This window comes from Chrysemys picta, chromosome 1 (genome assembly GCF_011386835.1).
Source record: "Chrysemys picta bellii isolate R12L10 chromosome 1, ASM1138683v2, whole genome shotgun sequence".
In the NCBI taxonomy this organism is placed as follows: Eukaryota; Metazoa; Chordata; order Testudines; family Emydidae; genus Chrysemys; species Chrysemys picta.
The window spans coordinates 222,023,194-222,050,747 of NC_088791.1; the positions used below are offsets into that span (position 1 = coordinate 222,023,194).

At 41.4% G+C, this 27,554-nt stretch overlaps 1 protein-coding gene across 6 annotated transcripts in view; it reads right to left on the bottom strand.

Annotated features, from left to right (window-relative positions):
• Positions 1–27,554, bottom strand: part of FRMPD4 (FERM and PDZ domain containing 4) — a 504,114-nt gene that overhangs the window by 375,194 nt on the left and 101,366 nt on the right. Inside the window, exon 1 of one of the 6 annotated variants that reach the window (XM_065580661.1) lies at positions 7,447–7,937. The exons of the other annotated variants lie outside the window; for them this stretch is intronic. The gene's annotated coding sequence lies outside the window, so the exon portion shown is untranslated. Of the gene's footprint in view, positions 1–7,446; positions 7,938–27,554 lie in introns of those variants that run through there. 6 annotated transcript variants of the gene reach the window in all.

Below are 27,554 nucleotides of genomic sequence, written 5' to 3' on the forward strand. Positions count from 1 at the left end.
TGACAGCCAAGATGCACTGTAGGATTTGGAGACTGAGTTCATGGGACAGAGTGAGGATGGAGCACAATGAAGCCAGGATGCCAGTCATACTGGATTTCCAGCAAGTTAGTCTAGTCTTGGGCCTGAAAGCTTGTTACATTTGAGTTCAAGTAGCAGCTGACAGGCTCAATGGGTATAGTCTTGAAAAGCCCGTACTCTAATGCTTCCTAGTTCCTAAAGCCAGTTGATATAAATTGGGACTGGTAGCTAATTCTTTAGTTCCAACACAGGACTTGAACCTGGTACCAAATGTTGTCATGGCTCCTCTCTTAGAGTCCTTGATGGCTTAGGGAACTGACCAGAGAAATTACACTGCAGCAGAAAAGGGAGCATCAGTATCTTTTAACAATCACTTTACCTAGTCAGCAGGCTCTTCCTGGGCAAAAAGAGGAGATGCCTTTTTAATATTGATTTGGAAGAATATCTCCTGGGCTTCAGCCCACATCTTGCTAAAAGTTATGAAATAGATGTGTGGAAGCTTTTACAGAGACTTTTAAGGGTGGTGCAGAGAATAGCTGAATGATAGTCAGATCAGACTGAAATGATTAACTGCTTTGGGAGGTCCCAAGCCTCTTGACTGGTACAGAATATCAGGGAGAGGTGAGGAATTTTTCCTCACCTTTTAATTTTCTTTCTTTGGAGAATTTGTACTGTAGTCCAGATTCCCTTCTTGCAAGATTTGGGTGCGTACATCATTACTGAGAGTTTCAACACAGAATTACCAATATGCTGACATTACTAGTGTTACAGCTACTATCTGGTATCTCTACAGCATCTTATGTGACAGCATCGCAGAGCATTTTACACACATTAATTGAGCCTCACAACCCCAACGCAAGATGAGAAAACATATTTGATCATTTCCCATTGCTCATTAGAGACAGGGAAACTGAAGCAAAAAGGTTGAGTGCCTGGCCCAGGGTCACATGAAATGTGGCAGTGCCAACAACAGAATCCAACTTTCCTGATGCCTAGTCCAGTGCTTTATAAAGAACGTATGAATTCATCCTGCGGAAATCATTGCTGGATTTAAAATATTTTCTCTTATTGGATTTATATCTACCTACTATTAATTCATCAAGTGATCTCTGATTCGGTTACATTGTTAAAGGAGGAATGATCTATTTTTACTATATTCTTAAACACCTCACATAAATCTCCATTATGCTTCTCCTTTCAAGGCTAAATCACCCTAGTTTATACGATTCTCACCTCATATCTAAATTTCTTCTTGTAACTATTGCATTGCCCTTCATGGACCTCTTCAATCTCGGCTATATTTTAAGGGTCACCAAACAAAACAGAAAACAAATGAGAGCACCCCATTTTCACAATGTGTTCTGTACTATCTTCTATTCCTTTATTAGTGTACCCCAACATCTATTTTAATCTTTTAATTGCCACTGCACATCATCAATTGTGCTATCCATGATGTTTCCTAAATCTTTTCCTCAGAGGATCCTGTAAACCAAGAACCCATCAGTGTATAGACAAAATAAAATTATTTTATGGATTAGTTTGTGCCACAAACAGTTTCTCTCAAGTTCCATCTTCAGTGCTTTCAGCCTATTGAGTAGCTGCATAGATTAGGAACGAGATGGCTGCAATTTAGGAAAGTTGCAGAGGGAGCTTCCTAGCTTTTTTAATTTACTTGAGCAACAGGGATCCCTCACCGGGGTGTGCTGTGTCTGGGGCCGATGGATAGAGTTATTTTTCTTACAGGTTATTTGAAAATACTGAGTGATGGTTGTTGCGTCACCGTCTCGTTTTTCTACGCAGCATCTCTGGGGGTTGTGCAACTAAAAACATAGAACATTCAGATTTATTATATGAGGGCACACTGCCCATGGAACAGGGGCACATCCCTTCTCTGTCCACCTAAATCTGCAATATGGAGGACCGGGGGGTGAGCAGGTAGCACAAGTGGGTGCTGCAATCAGCTGGGGTAGAATTGCAAGGCAAGTAGTGTGACAAGAAGGAGAGTGTATGTTTGTGTCTGAGAAATGATACACAGGCTGCCACAAAAACTACAGGGGGTCAGAAGAGAAAATTAAACAGCCATTTGGGAAGCCCTATTTAACTGAATCATTCACAGTTATCAACAGATTGGGTGGTAGAGGAATAGGAGGAGAGGGAGAAAAGAGTAGCTGGGAGGATGAAACTGTGGATTTGGGGGGGGGGGGGGGAACTGTAGATAGAATAATGGGATCTCTGATTATTTTGCTGCATTCCAAAAATATTCCCTGCTCACTCTTTTGTAGCAGTAAGCACCTTTCACCCCCCCCCCCAAACACTTGTGCCTTTCAGCTTCCCTCCACACAACAATCCACTGAATTTAGGGTTTCCCCTTCCAGCAGTTCTGGAATTCCCTTCATCCTCCACTTGCATAGGGAGGGAGAAATGATTCCCATACCCATAAGGCAGAGACTCCGGCAACTACAGCTGAATCCTGGTCCCACTGAAGTCAACGGAAATTTTGCTCTCACCACTATCACGCCATATAATGTAGAATTTAAAAGGGAAAAAAGTGTTCCCTTTGAGAAATATTTTCTTTTTCTGGAACACTGAAACACATCAAAGAAGATTTCTAAAATGTACAAAACCAGGAGATTTTGCAGAATCAGTCTGAAACTTCAGGAACAAGAGATCATAACGTCTTTCTCTTATGTCTCACTACACAGACTCTGTGAAAGTCATATAAAAAAACTTCATATTCCTTTCTACCCAAAGACAAACCTACACAAATAGTCCAGTTATGACTAGCCACAAGTACTGTACCATTCCAAAGAGGATGTGTGTACTGTGAAATAACAAAAGGGAGTAAAATAAGTCATAAAGGGAGTAAAATAGAGAGAGCTGCTGAGGGTATCCTGGCTTTGTCTCATTTGAAACTGGATTATAGGGAACATTCTCACATTAGCGAGGGAAAGGGCTATATGCCTTAACAGAGCTTTTCCACTTCTAAGCTGGTGGGGGGGGGAGGAAGAGACCTAAATGAAGCATCTAAATAGAGAAAGAATCCACATACAACCTAGTCCCTAGGGAAAAACTGAAATGGTAAAGGATATCGGGGGGGGGGGGAGAGAATGTATTTTCCAGCATTTCTGCCTACAGCTTAAAATCCAATCCTGAAAATTGAACTTTACCAGCTAAAGGAGGATGATAAATGTAATTTATACACATTATTTAAGACAGCTCTTTTCAGGCTATACCAGTCACATGACATAATAATTATTTTAAGATACATGTTTGGCATCTCACATGACTGGAAACTCTACAAAGAAAAACCTAAACACTGAAAATACACCCCAAATTTGCCTATTACTATCTGCACTACTAGCCAATGGATTAAAGATAGCAAATCCTCACTCAGGTCTAGAAAAGTCTATGTTAAATACTGCATATGACATTTCACTGAAATCACTGTAAAATTTGTAAAAATGTATAGAATGACTTTGAAGCTGGGTCACTTAGGGTAGCATTTGCTGCTTAGAAGTGATACACTGCAATAGTGACAGAAAGCAAAGGTTGGCATTCCCATTACCATTCCTTTGGGGGGGGGGGGGGAGGAGAGGAGATTTAAATGTCATCCCATTGACTGCTGGAGCCAAGTACTTGATTTTTTCTGCCAAAAAGAGCTTCTCCAGTTGGACAGCTTTCCCAGGGAAAAACTACCTGCTAGTTGTCATCTGCAGCTATGTCTGGATGCAACTGAAATATTGAGATATTACTTGGCAAATTTCAAGGAATAAAAATCAAACAAAAATAAAATATTAATTAAGTAAATCGCCATAAGTAGCATGGAACCATTACTTAGATCCTGGGTATCTATTTTTTTTTTTTTCCTGAGCTCTGCATGGCATCTAGCAAAGTTGCTCTGGAGAACGCCTGGCAAACCCTAGATAAAGGAAGATGTTTAAAATGTGGCATGTTTTGGCTTCTTGGAGGGGCAATATAAGCTGTGCTTTTAAAAGCCTAAATTGAAGATATTTATTTTCTGTGGTTTCTGCAGTTCAGTAGGGTTTTGCTTTGGATGCGGATTTATTTATGAACCAAAAAATGCCTTAAGGATGCACCAGATAAAAGGAGGTAGATAAGAGCAAATTGCATTGTATTCCAAGAATCTCTGTCGATAGAGCAGCAGAAATGAAAATTTAAATTAAATTAATGGAGATATCCCATCTCCTAGAACTGGAAGGGACCTTGAAAGGTCATCGAGTCCAGCCCCCTGCCTTCACTAGCAGGACCAAGTACTGATTTTGCCCCAGATCCTTAAGTGGCCTCCTCAAGGATTGAGCTCACAACCCTGGGTTTAGCAGGCCAATGCTCAAACCACTGAGCTATCCCTCCCCTCCCTTAAAAATCAATTAAGCAGTATTCCAAATTCAAACACAAGGATTTTCATTTTAATTTTTTTTGAGGGGTGGGGAGACTGCTGTGTTGGTTGGTTGTGGGGGTGGGAGGGGTTGAGTGTTGGGTTTTTTTAGTGCGGGTAGGTGCTGGTTTGTTTAATTCTTCAGATTGATTTCAACATTGCCAATCCTCCTGATATTATCACAAGCCTTGCAATATTAGTTGTTCTTCTTTAAGCACCAGCTCCTGGAATCCTGGGAGAATCTTGGAGCGAGTGTTTGGTTTTTTGTTTGTTTGGGGTTTGGTTTGGTTTTGTTAAGGAAGTAAGTTTCTAGATATCATGGCTCTGAAGAAAAGCTTAAAAAAACGTAAATCTTACGAATGTAAAAAAACAGAAGGCAAATAAAAAGAACCCTAACTTTTTGTTTAATCTCATGATATTTAATCAACATATGTTGCTGGGGCTTTTTGGGGGGGGTGGCAGGGGGAGGAACGGAGAAGGGAAGGGACTGCTTCATGTTTTTTTTTTTTTTTTTAATGCTTGGGGTTGGCAGTACTGAGACTTCATACAGTTTATTTCAAGTGTTAGACCAGGGGTGGGCAAACTACGCCCCCTGGGCCACATCCGGCCCGTCAAACCATTTAATCCACCCCTCAGCTCCCGCCTGGGAGCAGGGTCAGAAGTTTGCCCCGCTCCAGCGCTCCAACTGGGGGAGGGAGGGTGTCAGGGGCTTGTCCCGCTCCGCACGGCTCCCAAGAAGCAGCCAGCATGACCCTGCTCCGGCTCCTACGAGGTGGAGGTGTGGCCAGGCTGCCCCGCATGCTGCCCCGTCCACAGGCGCCGCCCCCACAGCTCCCATTGGCTGTGGTTCATGACCAAAAGGAGCTGCAGGGGTGCTGCCTGAGGACGGGGCAGCACACAGAGCCTCCTGGCCGTGCCTTGGAGTCGGAGCGGGGACACGCTTCTGAGAGCTGCTTGTGGTAAGCACCTCCAGGAGCCTGCACCCCTGAGCCCCCCAACCACGGCCCAATCCCCTGCCACAGCCCTGATCCCCCTCCTGTCCTTTGAACCACTCGATCCTAGCCCAGAGCCCTCACTTGTACCCCAAGCCCCTCAACCCCAGCCTCACCCTAGAACCTGCACCCCCAGCCGGACCCTTCATACCCCTCCACCATACCCCAACCCCCTGCCCCAGCCCTGATCCCCCTCCCACCCTCCAAACCCCTCAGTCCCAGCCTGGAGCCCCCTCCTGCACCCCAAACCCCTCATCCCCACCCACAGCCCTCCCCTGCCTCCCAACCTGGAGCCTCCTCCAATATCCTGAACTCTTCATTTCTGGCCCCACCCCAGAGCCCACACCCCCAGCTAGAACCCTCACCCCCTCCGGCACCCCTACCCCCAATTTCATGAGCATTCATGGCCCGCCATACAATTTCCATACCCTGATGTAGCCCTCAGGCTAAAAAGTTTTCCCACACTGTGTTAGACTATATTTGAAATTCAAGCTGTTTTGGTTACGTGTGATTAATCACACAAGTCATGTGGTATTGCTTTTGTTCCCTGATCAGAGAAATGTAATTCTTCTAACAAGAAACCACTGGGTTTTTGAATCTCTCAAGTAGCAGTAGCAGTCAAAAGAGTATTTCCAAAGTTCCCTAATGTTTAAATCTTTTCCTTTTCCACAAAGGCATTGGACAAGACAACATTTCTAAATGAATTTGTCGATTGTACGATTTATTGGTGAGGTGAAAATTAGTTTAATTCTCTCTTGTGAAATCCATACAGACACAGTTGTGAAGGGAGGGCCACATCCTTGTTTGGCTCATTTAACTGCCTCTATGCCAGGGTTTCAGTGAAGGATCTTTGAATCTCTCTCCCTAAGCTGTGTCAAGCAGTGTCCCATCTTCTTGTGCAAATATTTGAGTCATGAGCTTAAAGTTCACTGCCCAATAGCATGTGTGCAAGTAAAACTGAATTGTTTTAATATTCACAGGAAGGCACCACAAAAGGGGTACAAGCAAGCCTGAAGTAACACATGGCTATTTGAGCAAATACGCTCAGGAAACTAAATCATTTGGAAAGCTCTAGCCTCAAACAGTGGGTGGGAAGTCTGACAAATGAAACGTGTCTCTTATGTGGCACAAATCAATAGAACATGCAAAAAGTAATAGGGAAGAGAAAGCAACAATATAATTACATATATTACACATATACACCCACACGTGGGGCAAAGCCTGAGACAGTAAAGCGAAGGCAAAGCTGTGAACAAAACACATGGATTTTTGTGTCTGCATGTTTCTAAATTACTGTCATAACAGCAAGTCCTCAACATTAATGTAACAGTGCAATCGCATGACCAAACTAAGGCAACATAAATATAAATGTAACTCACCTGTTCAGCAAATGAGAAATACTGAGATTGTGCATACAAGACAAGTTAGGGCAACTAGGAGATCAAAAGCTGGCTTTAAAGAGCAAGTTAAGGAATATTTTTGTAAGCCAATGAACAGCCTTTTCCTGCTGCAAAATATTCTAAATAAAATTACTACAACCATCTCTGCATTCATCTATCTAAAATCACTGAGAGATTCTTAAAAGCAATGCACAATGACACAATAGGCATCAGACCAGAGGCTCAAGCTCCAAATATAACTAAAAACAAATCCAAGGTATTGGCCATCAGAACATAAAAAACTTGTACATGCTGTCCAAATTCAGTTTCTTTGGGTAGGTTTTTAAACCGCAAGAGGGAGGCTAAAGTTCATCCAGTATCTTGTTTAACGTGTGTGTGTGGGGGGGGGGGGGGTTGTAATTATACACATGCATCTGCACCATATAAAAAGCAAAAAATCTATGCTAATGCAATGATAAAGCAAGGGATTATTTTACAGGTCCCATGCACTTCAAACTCCCCTATGCTCACCCTGAACAAGCCCTCACTGCACCTGAGAATGGAATCCAAATGGGGTCCCATTTACAGCCAAAGCAATAACTGCACAAGAGATAATCGGCTGGTTTTACCTAGGACTTTATTGCCTTCACTCTGAACTCACCTGTATTCACACTGTTAGTGCCTCGCTTTGCCTTCAATTGCTCATATTGCAGGTGGGTCAGGGAGAGCTTTGTTTGTATGTGCTTGTGATGGGGCGTGACTCACCACTGCAGTGCCTCCTGCTGGCTGTCCAAGGAATTAGCACTGCACCCTCTTCAGTGGTGTCTCACACGCTGTCACCTCTGTTCCTGGACCCATGTCACTCCCAGGACTGCGGCATTCTCTTCAGGGACACTGTCCTCCGGCTGTGCCACACTCCATATTCCCCCCTTCCACAGAGACCTGCAGTCCACTGTCTAGCTTCTTTCAGTGGCTCCAGCACCTCTTTGCACTTGCATCAGGGCCTCAGTCTGCAGATCCCTGCAGCCTGCCAGGAGCTGCCTTTAGCTCTCTGGGTCTCTGCCTGCAGCACTGTTTGGTCCAGGGTGCTTGCTGCCCGCAAGGCAGGCAGGCAGCCAGCCCTCCTCCCGTCTCAAGTTCCAGATAGTGACTGCCCCTGCTGTGTTCTGCAGCCCTTCTTATACAGGCCAGCTCGGCCCTGATTTGCTGCTCCTATAAGGCCTTCTGTGATTAGCTGCCTCCTGCACAGCCTCCATAGGGCTGCTTTTAACCCCTTTTCTGCCAGTGTGGGGCAGATGCCCCATCACAGTGCTTTATTAAAACATTTTGTACATGTGCCCAGAGCTTTAGATGGGCACATTATAAATAAATCAACATAACATACAAATTGAAAACAGCATTTCCATCTTCTTGTTACTGCTATACTGTCCCATTTTAGGTCAGTGCATTTCAGTTCCTTCCCAAGTAATTTATGTCTTTGTGCCAGGAGCCGAATGGATAGAGAGAAAGTTCACAGGAGGCCCAGGTGAAGGACCAAAAAGTCCTCAGCGGCATTTCCTGTTATTTACAGGATTATTGTTCACTCAAAAGAACCCAAACTGGGAAAGCCTCCAATCATATTCCCCCACCATGTGGTTTAAAGGTCATACATATGATCTAACAACATATAAGAAATAGCCAGCTAGTATATCTGCAAAGCTCTCTATCCTGGTTTCTAGTCAGCCATCCCAATCTTTCCCTTTCACAAGAGGAGCCCAGTCACTTTTTAAGCATCTGACCTTAAACTGACCAAGCTACATGAGATTGTTTCAGATCAGGGAGACACTCTGGAAACTTGTGCTAAGATTTAGCCACCCCAAACCACCTGGAAAGAAAAAACAAATCATGCTTTCTAGTCCCTTCAGGACTTACTTTAGGGGCTAGCAAAAACCCATCACAGACTCCTAAAGATTTTTAGATCCATATTAGATTACAAAGCACAATGACTTTGATCACATTAAAAATCCATCCGTTCTTTCATTGACAACACCCCTAACGTATTTAAACCATCACAAAGAGCATGTAACGTATGTCACTTCAGGCACAATATTAATTACCTTTTCAATTTCAGCGTCAAAGCATTTTTTTCCAATCTAAAGGCCTAGCCCTGCTCTAAATCACTAACAAAGAAGCTGGAAAATGGCAGCTTTGTCACCACCTCCATGGAACTCACTGGTGACTATATATATTCTGGATGCAAGTTTCCTTCTCAACTCTTTTCTGTTCTTGGTCACTGTTCTCAAGTGTCTCTATTTGTATATTGGTAGATAGAGTGCACTGGTTTGTACTTCAAAACAACAAACATATTAACAAAATTTGTAGTTTTCTGTTTTCCAAGGTGCTCTCCTAATACTCCATAGCTATACCATTCACTGCTACAACCTAAGAGGTTGCTCGTTATTTCAGCCAGTCATTTAACTGATATTCAGTCCTTCCTGCAGTGGCAAGCATGGCCTGTAATTCACCAAAGTTAATCACATCATTGGCACTGAGGGATGGGTCACATGGATTTTTTGAAAAAGTATCACATGCACTGCAAAAGCTTAGGTCAGTTGTATGGTAAACATATACTTTTTTTTAATCGGTAGGTCTCTTCCTCCTCCTCACTGCTTCTAGGCAGCAACTTCAGCATTAAATACTTCAGTGCAGCAGAAACTAAAAAGGGTATGGAATTAGACCAAGAGGTAGTTGTATTTGTAATGTACTGTACAAACAACATTCGTTCACTTTTACAGAAAAAATAATGAATTATTTCTAGTTCCCCTCAATCTTACCTCAAAGGCTGGGAGTATAAATGAAGTGGGGAGGATAAGACCTCAGGATATAGCCCACCTTTTCAAAACACATACTAGTAAAATCAATATGCAGTGAGAACTCTTATACTTCTCACAAGATTACAAAGGCAAAATAGATTTTTCAGTAAGCAGGTACTGTATGTTTGCTTTTCTTCAGTCTTATGGGTTGTTTATTGTGGTCTTAACTGTGAAAATTACAGGCTGAATTCATGGAAGGAAGGAGGAAAATTACCCCTCCGTGGACATGATACAACAATTCTATATTTCTTAGAAAAGGATCTTGAATTTTTTTGAGTTTCTTTATCACACCCTACTGAAGATGCATGCACTTGCTTCTGGTGGGGCAGGTTTGAGAGTGCAGATTTCCATAAGGGAAAAATCAATAAATTGGTCCTTCTTGTATCTATCCTCTTATCCACTCAGCTCCCTCACTGTCACATTATTCCCAGATAACATGAACACAGAAGGCCATGCTTATGTAACCCTTCTCCCAGGTAGTATCAGCAGCAAGAAGGGCTGGGTTCAATATCTAGGGCAGTGGTTCCCAAACTTGTTCCATCGCTTGTGCAGGGAAAGCCCCTGGCAGGCCGGGCAGGTTTGTTTACCTGCCGCGTCCGCAGGTTCGGCCGATCACGGCTCCCAGTGGCCGTAGTTCGCTGCTCCAGGCAAATGGGAGCTGCTGGAAGTGGCACAGGCCGAGGGACGTGCTGGCTGCCCTTCCTGCAGCCCCCATTGGCCTGGAGGGCAAACCGCAGCCAGCGGGAGCTGCGATCCGCCGAAACTGCGGACGCAGCAGGTAAATAAAACTGCCCGGCCTGCCAGGGGCTTTCCCTGCACAAGCGGCGGAACAAGTTTGGGAACCACTGATCTAGGGAATGTTCTTAAAACAAAACCAGCTCAACCCCCCCACACACACACACACCCAGAAGTCTGGGGAAACTAATGGGCACCTCTAATAGGCAATACATCTTCACTGGCAAGCACAGAGTTTGTTTATGAAACAGAGAAAACATTTTATTAAGGAAGAGTGAACACAGCATTAGCTTGGAAAAAACACAACAACGACTCAAAAGTATGCAAACAATAAATAGACACTGATCCTACTGTATCTTGGACAGCAACCTCAGTTTCCCACCTTGTGGTGTGAAAGTCCAGTGGACAAAGGTCCCTTTAACATTGCACTCACAGTTTGTTGTCTAAGGCCAATGAAGTCCCTGAGGCTTCAGGTGGGTTCACCAGCCCTAGGGGAGGGAGCGGGGTGAATGATGCTTCTGCTGCTGTTCTGCTATGTCCTTTCTCTTGTCCACTCCCACAGCACCACAACCACCTAGCCCATTTCTTAGTTATTTCAGCTCTAACGATTTCACTGAGTAGCGTGCATCCTCACTGCCACTGCTTTTTCCTGTGCTGTCTTACACCAGTACACTTCTCTGTACCATATATAGGGCTCAACCCCTAAACAAGCTTAACAGGGATTTCACCTGTAGTGACCCCTGAGAAGAGAGGACTCTCAATTGAGACTATTAAGGTCTGTCTTTAAACACTAGAAGGGAAGGATTAAATAGTATCTAGAACTCTTAAAGTCCTCACCACCAGCTAGGAACACCTGTCCCTGCCCCCTTGTCTCTTTCGCTTAGATTTCACTCACTACCGCACACTTAGTGACTGAGGTACAGTTATAATGACCTCTCAAACAGGGCATATTAAGTACAGTTCTGTTACCCTTTAAACAGACAGTAAGGGTAACAGCAATTCATTACCCCTTCATTCAAGACTTAAATGAATTTTAACACAATACAGCCAAAGTTGATCACCCTGGGAAAATAGGTGTGTCTATGTCAATACAGTCTGCTTTGAGGTCTTTTCCTTCACTTCATCAATAGATGGACAGGAGAGCTCATTCAGACCACTATCTTACACTTACATAAATGACGATAGACCTAGTGAATCTGATTTGTTGTTGTCATTGAGGTGGTGTGTATATATACACACACACACACACACACACACACACACACACACAGAAGTAATGCCTTCAAGCTAGTCTCCTAGTCAATAGGGCTTAGAACTGCAGCTCTGCGTTGTTATCACAACTCTGCCGCTGACTCGTTCTGTGACTTTGGGCATCTTTACCTTTCTGTGCTTCCATTTCCCCACTCACCCTTGTCTGTCTTGTCTATTTATATTGGATACCCTTTGGGACGGGGACTGTCTTTCGCTACACATTATATTATTTATGACATGTCTGACAGGTAAAAAGGGAACTACTGAATTTTTGGCACTCTTAAATTACATGTTAAAATGCATGTTTCAATAGCTTGTCATGCTACTGTAATTTTCATGGAATTTCTATTTTTGCATATAGTTAATTGAGGAAGGGAAGAATAAGAATTCCATTTATTTCCTTTTCTCATTTTAAACAAAATAATAAGACACTGTCAGGAAGCCACATTCAGGAAAGGAAAATAACTAGGGAGTTTAAAGCCCAACCAAAAACCGTGCATTCAGGGGTTAAAATTTTGCAGTTAACATTTCAATGTTTTATAACATGCAGCAACACAATTATTATCTTTTTACTTAATATAAAAAAGAAATACAAAATTCAAGCACAAAATCTATATGCCAAGATTTGCTCAGAAATGTACTCTGCCCTCTAATCATTTCTTAATGCAGATGAAGTGAAGGTGATTTGGCTTTCCTGGAGGCAGTGCTTCCTCCCAGCAATAAAATGCTGTTACTAGCAAGCCTGACCGGCAGACTGCACAAGGACAGTAGCTATTGGGAGCCCCTAAAGTAGTAACATTCTATTAGAATTCTGTACATCAGCAGTGGCACAGATCCCTTGCCTACCATAAGTTATAATGAATGATTTAATAATGCTACCTATCAGGCACTCTCTATTTCAAAACAGCCTTACTACATTACCACGACTATACAAGGCCTTAAAATTTTCCTTGCTTGAAGTTCAATAGCTGTTCAACATACACATATTGCATTGATGACTTATTGGCTGGAGTTACCCTCTAAGTATATAAACTCTGAAGCACGTCAGTATCATGAATGGCGATTCAGGTGGCTTTGCAGATAAAAAGCATTTGAGTTTTATCTCAGGGACAACTGCACTCTAAACAGATTCCACATCAGATCCTTTTATCATTCTCTACTCAATTCTCAGCATATTTTAATTAATAGTCTTGTTATTAGCAGTCTTTTTTTTTATTAAAGATGAGATAATTGGTTAAAACACAATGAATTGCCAATGGCAGCTAATCTGATTCAATTGTTTTTTTAAATGGCCCCTTCCCTCCATTTTTAATAGGGTAATTTTTTTGTCTTTTTAGAATCTTTCATCTAGTCTCCTGTTGCTGTTGGTTGACAGACTGCCTCTCAAACCACAATAAAACTTCCTATTAAACTATTCCATGGGTGCTGCTTCTACCCAGAGAGACTGAATGTTCATGGTAAACTAGCAACTAGCCAGAACTTTAAGAAATTGCTTACGTGGTTAAAAAAGCTATCAGGGTGGCATCATCTTTCTCCAGCATGGTTAGTTTCAGTATGACAAGGAAATATGTCCATTTAAAGAAATGTCTATAATATGCTCCTTTCAGCAAATATGATGTGACCTTTCTGCGTCATTTACAGTTAATGAAATAATGAGGAGGAACTTGTGCTCAGTCAGTAAACTGTGCACATACTTCTATCAGTTTCTTTGTTTCATAATCGCAGATCCCTCCACCGTCAACCTCCCCCCAGTAACTCTGTGCGACACTGCCTTCTCTAGCTTTATGCACCAGCAGTGAGCATGCCAGTGTAAAGAGACAGAGTTGAACAAAAGCAGGTGTTTTTGTCTCTAGAGAACACTTTTCACATACTGTATTCTGAAGAAGCGTATCTTGAATATGTTCAAGCCATTATTACTATTGCTGTGTTCTCTTAACCAAATCACTACTGTAAGTTACCCTGCTTCCTTGTGTAAACTCTCACTCACTGGAAGTAACTGCATCACCGCAAAGAGTGTTTTATAAATTCAGACAGGTCAGCTCAACAATATTTTGGATGTGTTTTAATTTAAAGGCATAATTATATCAAAAATGTAACAAATTCTGGGGTAGCATCCTGGCAAATAGGATTACAGTAGTCTGAACTGAAAAAATGTGTTAATGGACGATGGCAATACATTGTAATAGGACTATACATTTGCAAATAAAATATGGCATGTTCAATGCAATAAAAATGTGCACTTGACAAATATTCATAAACCAACTTATAAATCATAAACCATGAGCCAGTGTTGCAGTAGTTTTACTGTAGAGTCCTAAGAGGGCCCCCAGTGGTTCTGCAAATCAAGAAATATTTGCACAAACATAAATTCATTGTAAAAAACTTATGGGACATTGGAAAATAAAAAGGTTAGAAGATATTTTTCTTATCAAACACACACTGAATAGATAAATCTGAGCTGAGCACAGATACTGTTGGTGAGTAAATAACGTCTATTAGCTATAGGAGTACATTAGTTGGTTTGGCTCTTAACAGCTTACAAAAGTAGAGATAAAACTGGATTTTTGTCACTAAAGTCAGAAGATCTGACTCTGAACTCACAGAAAGATTTGTGAATAAGAATATGCTTTTTTTTCCTAGTCACATCTGGCCCCATTTCAGAATCAAACTGTACTTTGAGAAACATATATCCTTTTGTCATACAGCTAATGCAGCAAAGAAATACAGAAAATATATGTAGATGGAAAGTTATTTTTTTAAAAGAATGTTTTTCAAAGTCTTGATGAAGAATCACCAGGTCTAAAGTTCCTCCACATATAGTAAAGTTTCAGGCCAAACTTTTATCGCATCTTGGCAGAGAGGTGGCTTTGGTCTTTCTGCACTAGGCACCGTCTAAATGGTTCAAGTGTGAAATAAATGAGAAGATCTCAGAATAATGCATACTCTGACAACAGGTGTTGAGCTGGTTGCCCATTATTATAAGCTTCATTCACTTACAAGCAGAAGTGTTCAAAGCAATGGAGAAATAGGTAATAATATGGTAAATAATTCACACGTTGTTTTTGCAAGATGGACGACTTAAAGATAATGGGGCAGATAAAAGAAAGAATTCCAGTTTGCCAGTTTACATTAGGCTCTTAGTATTATTTTAGCAGAGAGAGTGGTAGAAAATAGCACAAAAATGCTGATTATATTTTTCAGTGATGGAAACATTGTGGTCCCAAAAACCTAATGGACTCAGGACATGCACTTATGAAGCAGCTTTCAGAACTTGTGAGGTTGGACAAATCCTCAGATGCGCTAGTTAACTGAATTATAAAGACAATCTAGCTGAAATAGCATCTGTTTGCCTTCGTCCTGGGAAGAAGACAAGACTGTTTGTGTCATTGGTGTACAACAGAATGAGGTAAGACACAGTCTTACAGTAGATGCCAACTGCCAGTTGGTCTGAGACTCTGGAGACACCCACATATGGTTGTCCTGACTGAGAAATCTTTGGATTTACTAAATGTTCAGCACAAACACCCAAGAAGGGGAGGAACAGGAAATAAAATACACATATAGATTGAATTTCTTTACATCAATATTAGGCAACAAAGGTTGTTTACGTCTTCAACATATTCTATTCTGGCTAATGTACTATAAACAAGTATCAAAGGGGTAGCTGTGTTAGTCTGGATCTGTAAAAAGCAACAAACAGTCCTATGGCCCTTAAAGACTAACAGATGTATTGGAGCATAAGCTTTTGTGGGTGAATACCCACTTCATCATGCGTCTTTGTTAGTCTTTAAGGTGCCACAGGACTCTTTGTTGCTTTGTGCTATAAACAGTTTTCAGTCCACAGTAAAATCTTACCATGCTTCCGCTACATATTCCCAGGCCTAACAATAAGGATAAAAAAAAATCCTTCAAGATCCTAACCCCATTTTTTGTGAAAAAAGGAAATTAAAGAAGGAGAAATATTTGAATAGCCATTGAAAAACCGTTTCCTCACAGATTATTGAAGCAATGGAAACTCCTGGGAAAAAAAAATCAAAAGCTGCAGTTGCTGTTCTGAAATTAAACTTACATTATAGTCGGCTTCTTTCTGCACTGTAACAAAATCCCTGATATCTAAATCTTTGGCTCTAACTCCTTGCCTTGAAAGCTAGATCTGACAGCTCACTGTCTTTGAATTTATAGGTACTTCCCCCTGGTACTTCCTCTGCTACATGCTATGTAATTTATACACATTACTCTTCAGAAAGACGATTATTTGAGACAGCATAAACAACACCACACATGCAAGTCAAACTTAAAGAAAGAGCAGCCAGAGAAGGAGTACAAGTCTGATAAACAAACGGCTTTGCCAGAGTGAACCCAACCACTCTATTGAATAATTCTGCCACATACATATAGTAACTTATATGCACTTTTACTAGTAATCCAGTCAGACTTTCATCCCATGGCTTTACCTGGGGAAGAAAAAGAGCATGTGAAAACACAGACTAAAGACAGCTCATGTAGAATTTAGGAACAGAACAGTACACAAGAACAAGACTATGGTGGCAAACATGACTTGGCATCCAGTGGCAACCCTTCCACTGACACTAGAAATTGACACGCAAGTTGTGAGAACAGCCTCCTTGTTTTTAGGAGATCAGTATGATTTCATTCCTTGGAGATCAATATGAGCCCACAACTTAGGTATGATATGTTCTCATATTTGCCAATTTAAAAAAAAAAAACTTCATGTCTTACAAAGAATAATTTGGAGATAAATTAGACCTGCACTCAGCTGGGCCTGTTTGTTTCACCTGGGCTTTTTAAGAGAGGTAAGAGAGTCAAACAAAACATTTCATTTTGTTTATGTAAGAATCCATGAGACTGAACTCAGCTCTGCACAGCATAGGACAACTGACATTCCCACGTTGCCACTAGGAGGGAATGCAGAGCCAACTCCCAAGAGCACAGTGGAGATTAGGTGCCGCAGGAAGTATTGCCCAAAGGGTCTAGAGCAGCAGTTCTCGCAGGCCTCCCACGGGAGGTGCAGGAATGTGTCAAGGGACACAAGCTGTGTGGGGTTTGGGGTTTTTAAGAGCTCGGCTGTCGGCCCCAGGTGGCTCATGCAGAACGGCCGTGCCCACCCAGGAGGTGGGGATAAAGGAGACAGCTGGATAAAGCAACCCGGGCTTTCCTTTCCCACCCACATTCCCTCACCGGAAGGCATCTTGGGCTCAAGTTCTTCTCCCCTCCCCCAATCCTTCACCTGGAGGCGGCAAGGCTCTGGCTGTCAGCCCCAGGGTGGCAGCAGCAGCACAGAAGTACGGGTGGCAATGGGGCACTAAGTCTACTCTGAAAAGTGATATTGACAAATATCACTGTTCACACTGCCACCCTTACTTCCCTGGTGCTGCTGGCGTGGCGCTGCCTTCAGAGCAGTGTGTCCAGCCTGCAGCCACTGCACTCCACTCTGCCTTCAGAGCTGGGTGGTGATATACGTACTTGTGGGGGCGGGTGTAAATGACTACAGACACAAACAAGGTGGGCCCGATCAAATAAGTTTGAGAACCACCAGTCTAGAGAGACAGCATCCTACGGCCCTCTGATTGGCCCATGCTCACTATTTAACCCTGTGGGGTTGTCCAGGAAGTTGTCTGGGCAACCACCCAGACTTCTCCAAACTACTCCTTGCTTCTGATCTCCAGTCTCTGACCCCAACCTGCCTCTGACCCTGCCTCCTGATTCCAATCTGGTGCTATCTCCGGACTCTGACCCTAGGGTTACTCTGACATGCCATGAGTCCCAGCTCTAGCTATTACTCCGATCCCTGCTCACTGACTGTTGCCTCATGGCTGTCATTGTCTTGATGACACCAGCCCAGACAGCCTATACCCCAGTCCTTTACAGTTTGAGGGGTTTTTATTTTTAAAAAGTAACAAAAATCAAGTAAAATTTGAAACAAAACAGTTCAAAAGATGAAACATTTTGTTTTGAAAATGTTTAAATGAAACATTTAGACTTTCTGGGGATATTTTTTTTCTCTGAGCTGAAACAATCTGGTGAATTTGCCACAAATTCACAAAATATTTCTGTCAACCTGAATCTGCATTTTCTGGCAAAAAAAAAAAAATCAGCCAAAAAATTTCACTTGGCTCTAGTAGGGAAACTGAGGTATAAACCAGTGTATGGGGGTCTTAATCTTATTTGATTAAGAGCTGTTGCATGGCAGAGGGGACGAGCTTACTAAGTTGAGCATTTAGTTTTATAACTTTCAATATTGGAAGGGCACTCAGAGACTTTAGATACCTTTTTTTAAAACAGGAAATGGGGAAAATAGCTCACTCTGAGCTGACAGTGAACATTGACCCCAAATTCAGCAACAGAAATCAGGGTTCTGCCAGCAATTAGAGACCCTCCAAAGAAATATTTTCTTTGCATGGAGTTCTCCCACTCAAAGATTCTCTAGAACCTGTGAAGAGCTGGCTGTGTCAAAATGGACCCATTCTCAGTGGAGCTGACTTTATGGAACCCGACCAAGCTGTAGCTGAGTGGGTAGAGCTGACTTCAGAGAAGTGGACTCGGCAGTAGCAGGCCTGGTAGATCTGAATACCCTGAGCAGGTCCTGGCCACTGTAGATCAGAAAGCATGATGGTGGTGGAGACTTCACAGAATGAGGCTGAGGAAAGCCACTTCCTCAGGCCCACTTGCCCTCCCCTGAGCTTATAGTAGAAAGAGAGAGCCTGAAGCATGGGTCTGGTGCAAGGTCTGAGGCCTGAACCAAAGTCAGCAAAAGTTATGCTATGAGCAACAGTCAGGCCCTGCAAGTCAGTGTCCGGTACATGAACTCGGCACCAGTATTGCTAGAATTGTTAAAACACACTGAATATGTAACCACATTCCAGCAGGCCAGCATAAGAACACCCCAATCTAGCACACGATAAAATGGTTTGACAAAAGTGATGAATAGGAACGTTTTGTCTGAAACATCAGGATGAAAGTACAAGGGGAGGTAATAAACATCATGAAACGCTTAAGGTGATACGCAAGTTGTTTATCCCAGATTGTTTGTCTCAGTCTATAAATGTTGAGATACCTCTCCTTAACCCTTTGTCCAGCCTAGGGGGCAGTGGAAAGTCCCACCACTGACTGAGTTGCTTCCATTGTCACGGGCATACATGTGTTAGTGTACCTTAAGCATTGAGCCAGAGTATGTTAAGGAGGAGTTCATCATCTTTAAATTTGTCATCAGCAAAGGATATCCCAATGGGTTAAGTTCCAAAGAACAGAAACATTCCTGATCACTGATTTCCACACAGCAGGTGCTATGGTACAGAAACAGAAGGAGTCCAAAAGAACAATAGAGCAACTTCATTCTTTGCAGTGCATTTGGTGTGCACAATTGATGGCACTGTCACATGTACAACTCTACTTCACATCTGCACAACAAACAACAAACCAGAGACCATGTAATAGGGAGAGTACTCCTTCCAAATAAAGGAAGGAGTACTCTCCCTATTATTATTGTTCAACTACCTAAAGAAAATGAAAACTCAGTACAGTAATCATAACCTTTCATATTCTACAATTTTGGAGCAGGTGTTACACAGTACAGTAGAACCTCAGAGTTACAAATACCTCACAAATGGAGGTTGTTCATAACTCTGAACAAAACGTTATGATTCTTCTTTCAAAAGTTTACAACTGATCATTGACTTAATAGAGCTTACTACGCAGAAAAAAATGCTACTTTCCTTTTATTTTTAGTAGTTTATGTTTAACATAGTACTATAATGTATTTGCTTTTTCTTTTTTCTTTTCTTTTCTTTTTTTTTTTTTTTTTTTTTTTTTTTGCTCTCTGCTGCTGTCTGATTGCATACTTCCAGTTCCAAATGAGGCATGTGGTTAACTAATCAGTTTGTAACTCTGAGGTTCTACTGTATCTGTTTACTCACTTTAAAGGGATATTAAGGAGCAAAAATCAAAAATGTTTAGGTACAGAAAATGGCATTTCATAACACACTTACAGTTAAGAGACAAGATTTTCAGAATTTGAGTAACCTTAATGGAGCTTGATTTTCTGAAAATGGAATCTATTTAAGGACACTCAAGTTGGGCATCCAAAATTTGAATCATTTAAGCTCACTAATAAATTTTGAACATCTTGGCCTACAAGTAAAAATTGTTTTACTTATGATATAGATTAATAGATAAGGCCAGAAGGAACCATTACATTTATCTAATCTAACATCTTGCATAACATAAAAAGGTAAAAATTTCACTCAGTAATTTCTGCATCAAGCTCAATAATTCAGAACAAGGGAATAATAATACTGTCATCTCAAAAACATTGCAAACTATAAGCTAAATCAGTTTGTTTGCTCAGCAGGTACAGAAAATATCCTTTTTAAAACATTTGCTTTTTAGTTTTTTTGTTTAAGACATACTTTCTGCCAATTGTGCCCTAATCCTCTCTTGACAATTAGCATCCATCAGCCTTGTGGATAGGTTACGTAATTGCATTGATAAGTAGAATCCAAAAGATATTACATAATAATAAGATAATACCTCAGCAACATGTTTGCACTTAGATTTCCATTTTATTCTATAACCTTAAACACAATTGTTCTTTTCTGCTCATTTGTATATATTTAATCTCTTCAAGCAATTAAGGCAGCATCTGTAATATTACCATGAGAGAAACAAGTTCAATAAACTTCTCTCAATGTATTTGCTCTCATTTACAAATAATTCCAAATGTATATGGAAGAAAATATAATCATATTTCATAATGAAACCTAACAATCACTTGTCTTCAGGAAAATGTATGAAATAAACAATATGAAAACCATTATATAAGAACCTAATCCCATACTTCATGAAAGCTTAAACAAATAACCAGCATTTCAGCATCTATCATATTTCACTTCTCATTTTGTATGTAATCATCCTCTTCCCAGAATAGAGGAGATTACCCTCCCCCCCACATTTGTATCCAATGAGGACAAAATACTTACATGAAAAAGTATCCAAAAAAAGGTATCAATTATTCTGATAATTTTCCTCCCTCTTCACAAAAAAAATGGGGGGGTTGTTTCCACTTGCTTCTCTAAAGAACACTTTCCTTTGAAGTTTAGCATAGTATGAACAAAATTTGTATACACTGCACTCTACAGTATCTAACATTCTTCTGTTACTATGGTTATCTGCAAACTCTAGTTTGAGTGTTGACCAAATGTTGGTGATATTCACTGTTACTATTATCACTGATAATTAACTAAAAATGCATCTAACTTTTCATATGCACTGTTGTTGTAGTCATGCACCCAGGGTATTAGAGATGAAGTGAGTGAGGTAATAAATTTTATTGGACCAACTTCTGTTGGTGAAAGAGACACGTTTTTCATCATTTATCCTCCCAGAAACAAGCAAAACTGCAGGATGAAGTGTGAGTGTATCAGTCAAAAGTATAATATAAAGCTTTAAATAACAATCAGGTGCGGGGGTATAATAGGCTCTGTCTCCCCTAACGCTGACGCCAGAGCTGGTTGTGAGTTTGGGTGGGGAAGTTTTTGCTTTATTATGCCCATGCAGGTTCCAGGGCGCCTGAGGAGGCAGTATCTGCTATTCAGCTTCCTGGGTTCATCAGTAATCTCCCTGACTCCAGAGAGATTACTGATGAACCCAGGAAACTGAGTAGCAGATACCGCTGCCTCAGCTGCCCCAGAACCTGCCTGGGGCATATCAAAAGCTCAGATTTGTCTTCCAGAAGAGACTCTGTGGCTTTTCCTGTGTGGCTTGGGGTCTGGGGAGGGGAGATGCAGTGCAGCTGCAGCTGGCCTGGCCTGGGGCTCCTCTGGGCAAGTGAGGGTGGGTCGGAGCTCCTCCGGGCAGGTGTGGGGGGGGCCTCGGGGCTTTGGCCAGCCCAGGGCTCCTCCAACCAGGGGGGAGGGGAAGGGGGCTCATTGCTCCAGCCATGGGGGGGGACAAGGGGTGTTGGGTGTCCAGCCCGAGCAGGGGTGCGGGCAGAAGGGGCGGAGCCGGGGATTATACTCCCTGAAGGGGGACTCCACCCGCCGCCCATGATAACAACCCATTTGTCAAAAACCCAGTAATGACTTGACATATTTTATATCAACACTTCATAAAACAGCATCATGTGAAAGATAACATTCCAGGGCCAAAAAGACAGAAGATGGTCGCCATTTATGGCAGGCACCCTGTTCATAATGTTACAGAATAAATAAGTAAACAAATAAACAAATCTACTCAAAACAAAGGGGTATGTGGCATTCAAATACCATGGCAATAAACATTGTATAAATGCCTAGAAAGATAGATTATACACAATGAGCAATAATTACTTGTGGGGGAATTCTGTGCCAAAAAGTTAAAAATTCTGCACACAATATTTTAAAATAGTGCAAAATTCTGCATATTTTATTTGCCAATATAATCATGCCAATTTAAATTATTTTGGGAATTTATTTCAAAAAGCTGTCAGCAAGTATGTCTGTAACAATACAGATTTTAAAAAAAGATGCCTAATAAGGAATCTATTCCCTGAATATTAATACAGAACTTTGAATAATTAATTTAAACAACAATACAGAAATATATTTCCCGCACCTCTCAGAAGCTGTGAAAAGGTTTGGGGGACTCAGGGGTAATGGAGGAGCTGAGGGAAAGGAAAGCAGCCTGGGAGTGAACCTGGAGTGTTGTTGGATGTTGGTGGGAGAAGTATGGAACAGTTTCTTTGCGGGTGGGGGAGGGACTGTTAGAGAGTTGGGGAGCCTCCCCCATGTAGACCCTGGCTGATGCTGAGCCTCTCCCATTCAATCAGGCACATCTGTCCCGAGCCCCATGTGGCCCTGTAGCCCTCTCCCTCATCTCCATTTGGCCCTGGAGCCTCCCTACCCCCTTGTCCCTATGTGGCCCTGGAACCTTCCTCCCATTCAGCCCCTGGCTCAATGCTGTCACCCCACTAACTCCTGAGCCCACGCCCCAGTCTGTCCCTTCCACTAGCTCTTCTGAACCTCTGTCTGTGACCACCCCCTCCCCACACTGCCTCCTAACCTGATTCCACAGGAAGGCTGCTGTGATGAACACAGCCGACAGCTAGCTGTTATTGCCAGTCAGCTGGCTGTACTGACACCACAGTGGCCTTTGGTGGGCAAAAAGCGGAAATGCAGCACTTCTTGGGCAGAATGCATTTTCTGTGGGGAAAAAAATTCTACACTGGAGATGAATTCTGTGCATGCACAGTGGCACAGAATCCCCAGGAGTAAATAATGAACCAAGCAGCCTTGGCATCACACTACACATAGTCAGGATACAAAAGCCCACTGGAGCTTCCTATACTTTATTGGTGTAAAGGAGAGTGATACAATATATTCAGAGTTATATATCCAAAGCAATGTTAATTTCAATCTGATCTAATGCTGAAACTTCTGGTGTTAATCATAATTTATTCTTTATAGTGGATAGCAAAGAGCCACCACATCTGTCTAGACAAGCAGACCACATTGCATTTGATCATCTAGGGGGGAAAAGTATTGTCATAGCAGGAATATCATTGTCCCAACACTCTGTCAAGGAAATCACGATTTTACATTGGCACTCCCAGTATACATCTAGGGTTTGTCTAAACTAGGATAAAAGATACAGGGAGAGAGGGAGAAGAAAGTTAGAACATGTTAGCTTGCATGTTCTACCTAACATACTGTATGACTCTAGTGTAGACTTGACAAGACTTCACCATAATCAACTACCATGTGCTGAAGTACAACTTGCCAAGTCTACACTACAGTTTTAGAATGTGCTAGCTAACATGTTCTGTGTTTCATCCTAATCTAGGCATACCATTGACACAGATTAACAAAACGACTTGCACCATAACCTAGATTTTTTGGCTTTTTATCAGGTTCCCAAATAAATCATTTCACATGTGTACAATTTTCAAAGTACAAGCAAATAGAAAGATGGCCAATTTTTGAAATTTAATTGACTAACACTTACAAAAATACTGCCAGTTTCCCAAAGTTGTTTGAATGTTTGTACTGAAAACCATATCTGTAAAAGTCACTAACATATTTTACCTTTATACAACTCTTGAGCTAAGAAGAGAAACAAGTAGTTAATCCAAGACTGTTCATTAGTTTAAATGAGCATCTGTGTCATACATCATTTTCCTTTTCAAATATTTGTTTAGCTCCTCTTTTATGTACTTTACACTAGATTTGCCAATAGCTGCCTTCAGAAGTCTATTCCTTGCATTAACTTATCTCATTGTAAAGAGCCTCATCTAAATTCCTTTGGCAGATGACCTTCCCTTATTCTTCATTTGATCCGCTTGTTTCCCAGTATTTGGCACATCTCAAATAGCTCTGTGATAGACATCCTATTTATTTTAAATAGCCCATTCTACCTTACTTTGTCTCGGGTACATTTAGCGCTCTTATGCACATAGCCTTCCTGCACTTAAGCCTTTTTTTATTAACAAGTTGAAGTTTATTCCTTCCATCAAATATTTACATAAGAGGTTCACTGTATAAAGAACTAATATAAACTGCTGCACAAACAATTTCATTCATTTACCTCTCTTTCAACTGCTTGAATATTCATCATATTTCGATCCATATTCATTTGAGATATTCCCTTATCAATTACTAGTTTAATGGGGGTTCTACTATTATTTACCCAGTCATTAATGGTTGGTACTCTCTGAAAGTGTTCTTTTCAATAAATCTGTGTTAAACAAACATTCATTTAAGTCGATTTTGATGCATTTAATATGGAATTAATCCTAATTTTCCTGTTAAAAGAATGAGTTGAATGTCTTTTGGGTTTCCATTCTGATCTCCTTTCTTCTATTCAATACTTCTTTTAAAGAACCCTAAGTTAAAAGAAATATAAGTAGCATCTCTGCCATAACAAAAATCGTGACTGCTGATGGCTAAAACACACATATTTTTGGTCTGTTTTCTGAGCCCTAAGAAATAAAGTAAAAAACTTGAGAGATTCTTTGGTTTTTCCTTGACACTTCATTGTTGCTGAATACATAATTCAGTAAAAGCTAAGGCTGGAGGAGGGAAGGAGGGGCATACCATGGGATTCACTGCATTACACCACATTAAGAAAAAAGTAATCTTAAAATATTTACAAGTGATAATATATGCTGTGTTAAAACTCACTAGATATATTTATGCAAAAATAGTAAATGAAATCTCACATGAATCCTGAGATGAACTATAACTGCAAATTTAAGTTATCAATTAATAGGATCAAGCAGGTCGGTAGAGACAGCTTTTTAAGATGTGTTATTGACCCTTAAATGTTTGTTCCCTCTTGCCTCACTGATAGGGAAACAATTTAATTTTAATGCAGTGCTTTGCAAAAATAGGGTAAGATTTATACCTCAATTAATTTACCTCTTACAATGCTGGTTTTATTTTTAAAAATAGTCTTCTATATACACCTCTACCCCGATATAACGCAGTCCTCGGGAGCCAAAAAATCTTACCGCGTTATAGGTGAAACCGCGTTATATCGAACTTGCTTTGGCCTCGAGCATTTCCATTATTAATAGAAGTACTGGGAGCATAAGCTTGCATCTGAAGAAGTGAGGTTCTTACCCACGAAAGCTTATGCTCCCAGTACTTCTGTTAGTCTCCAAGGTGCCACAGGACCCTCTGTTGCTTTTTACAGATTCAGACTAACACGGCTACACCTCTGATACTCCATTATTAATAGTCAGGAAACATAGCTGGCCCTGCCTCCTATCCGACACCCACCTACTTCCCACCCGCTGACTGACCACTCAGAACCCCCGACCAATCCAACTCCCCGCTCCTTGTCCCCTGACTACTCCCCCCAGAGACCCACGCCCCTAACCACCCCTCCCAAGACCCCACCCCCTATCTAAGTCCCCCAATCCTTGTCCCCTGACCGCCCCCTCCAGAGACACCCCCCCCATCCCTCATCACCCCCAGGACTCCCACGCCCTATTCAATGCCCCCATTCCCCATCCCCTGACCGCCCCACCCCCAAAACCTCAGAACCATTCAATCCCTTATCCAACCCCTCGGCCCCGGCCCGGCCCGGCCCGGCACCCTTAACACACCGCTCAGAGCAACGTGTCGGAGCCAGACACGCTGATCCGCCTTCATGCCCATGTTCCATATCACCACCCTTATTGAAACCAAGTATTCATTAGTTTTTGGGCTATACGCAGATTAACTTTAATCTCCTTCCCATCCACACTCCACAGTGGCCTAATCCTATTCTTCTTTATTCTCTTTTTTTATTATACAGCTAAAAAAGCCTCATTTATTTTAATTTTCTTGACAAGAGCTAATTCAGCTTGATTTTTTTAGCAATTCTCACTTTATTCCTACATTCTCTAACCTTCAAGGTGTCACTTTCTTTGCTGATCAATCCCCCTTTCCATTCCCTCCAGGCTCTTTGCTTACGCCTAATAACCTTTTTGAAGGGTTTCATCCAGTTAGGTGTGAGGCTTTCCCTAGCTTAGGATGCAAATTTCAGACAGTTTTTTGTATAGCTGATTTGAAGATTTTCCAAACTTCCTCCACATTTAAGTCCTTGAGCTTTTCAAACCAGTTGATTTCATTAACTAATTCCCAAAATCTTCCCTTTTGAAATAAAAAGCCATAATTCATTTCCTGGTTTTGAGTATCCTTCCATTTAATTTAAACTGAATCAAGTTTTGATCACTCGATCCAAGGGTATTTCCTATGACCAGCTCTTCTATGACTCCTTACTGCTTACCAGAATCTAGTCTAAACTGCATCACCTCATGCTGGTCCAGTGATGAAAAACACTGTCGTCTCTCGCATCGAGGAGTAACTGGAGCTACCAGTATTAGTAGCATTTATTCTCCAGTCTCTATCCTAATAGAACCTCTTTTACAATCCTTCTGCAGTGACCTTGACCCAAACAGGCTCTTTTGTCCAAATAATCACTTATTTCTTCACAATTCACTGCTCTGTTGATGTACAATGCCACCCCAAATGCTTTACCTTGATTCCTATCTCACCTCAACGGCACATACCCTTCAGTATCTATATTTCAGTCATGAGTGCTATTCCACCATGTTTCTGTAATTCCTATAATATACTGTTTGATCTCCTGCACCAGTAGTTCAGATCCTCTTTTTTTATTTCCCAGACTCCTTGAATTCATGTACAAGAATTTTAGTTGTGTGCCTCAGATCTCACGCAGTTTTCTGTCCAGATTAGGTATAGTCCCTTCACTAACTGTAACACCTACCTACAATTCTAATCAATATTTTTAATTTCTTTCCACTTGCTGAAAATACTCCTACCTTGTGATGTTCCATTATCCCTTACTATGTCTTCATCAAGCTGACTTTCCTCCTCTAGCATCAACACAGTTGTGGAGATAGAGTGAACTGAATTGCGTTCCTGGTCACGTACTATAAACACAATGGTTAAGTTCCAACTGCAATGCTGCCTTTTGCCCTTCCTTATACTCGTGCCACTTCTTTGAAGACGGGGTAGCAAAATATGGCCTTGCAGGATCTTTTTTACAGGGATGATGATGTATAAATCAGCAATAAGTCATTGTGACTTTCAGTTCAATTTGAGTTTGCAAGTAGGGCTGTTAGAAAAACAACATTTTACTTAAATAATTTGTGCAAATTTGTTCTGAAAACCACAGAGACACAACAAACAGGCTCTGATGGTGTCATTTTCAGACATTTTTCAAAGTAGAAGGACACGATAAACAAGCTAATGTTGGGTCATAAGGACTCCATTTTAACCGAGCTGTATTAGATACTGTATTTGCTCCTTGGAAATCTTACTCCCAAAGTTATTCATTTCTATTTTTATGCTGAATGACAAAAATGTTGGGGTAATTCAAAATGATGAGGAAATGTGAAACCAAAACATGTTATTGTATCAAATATTCT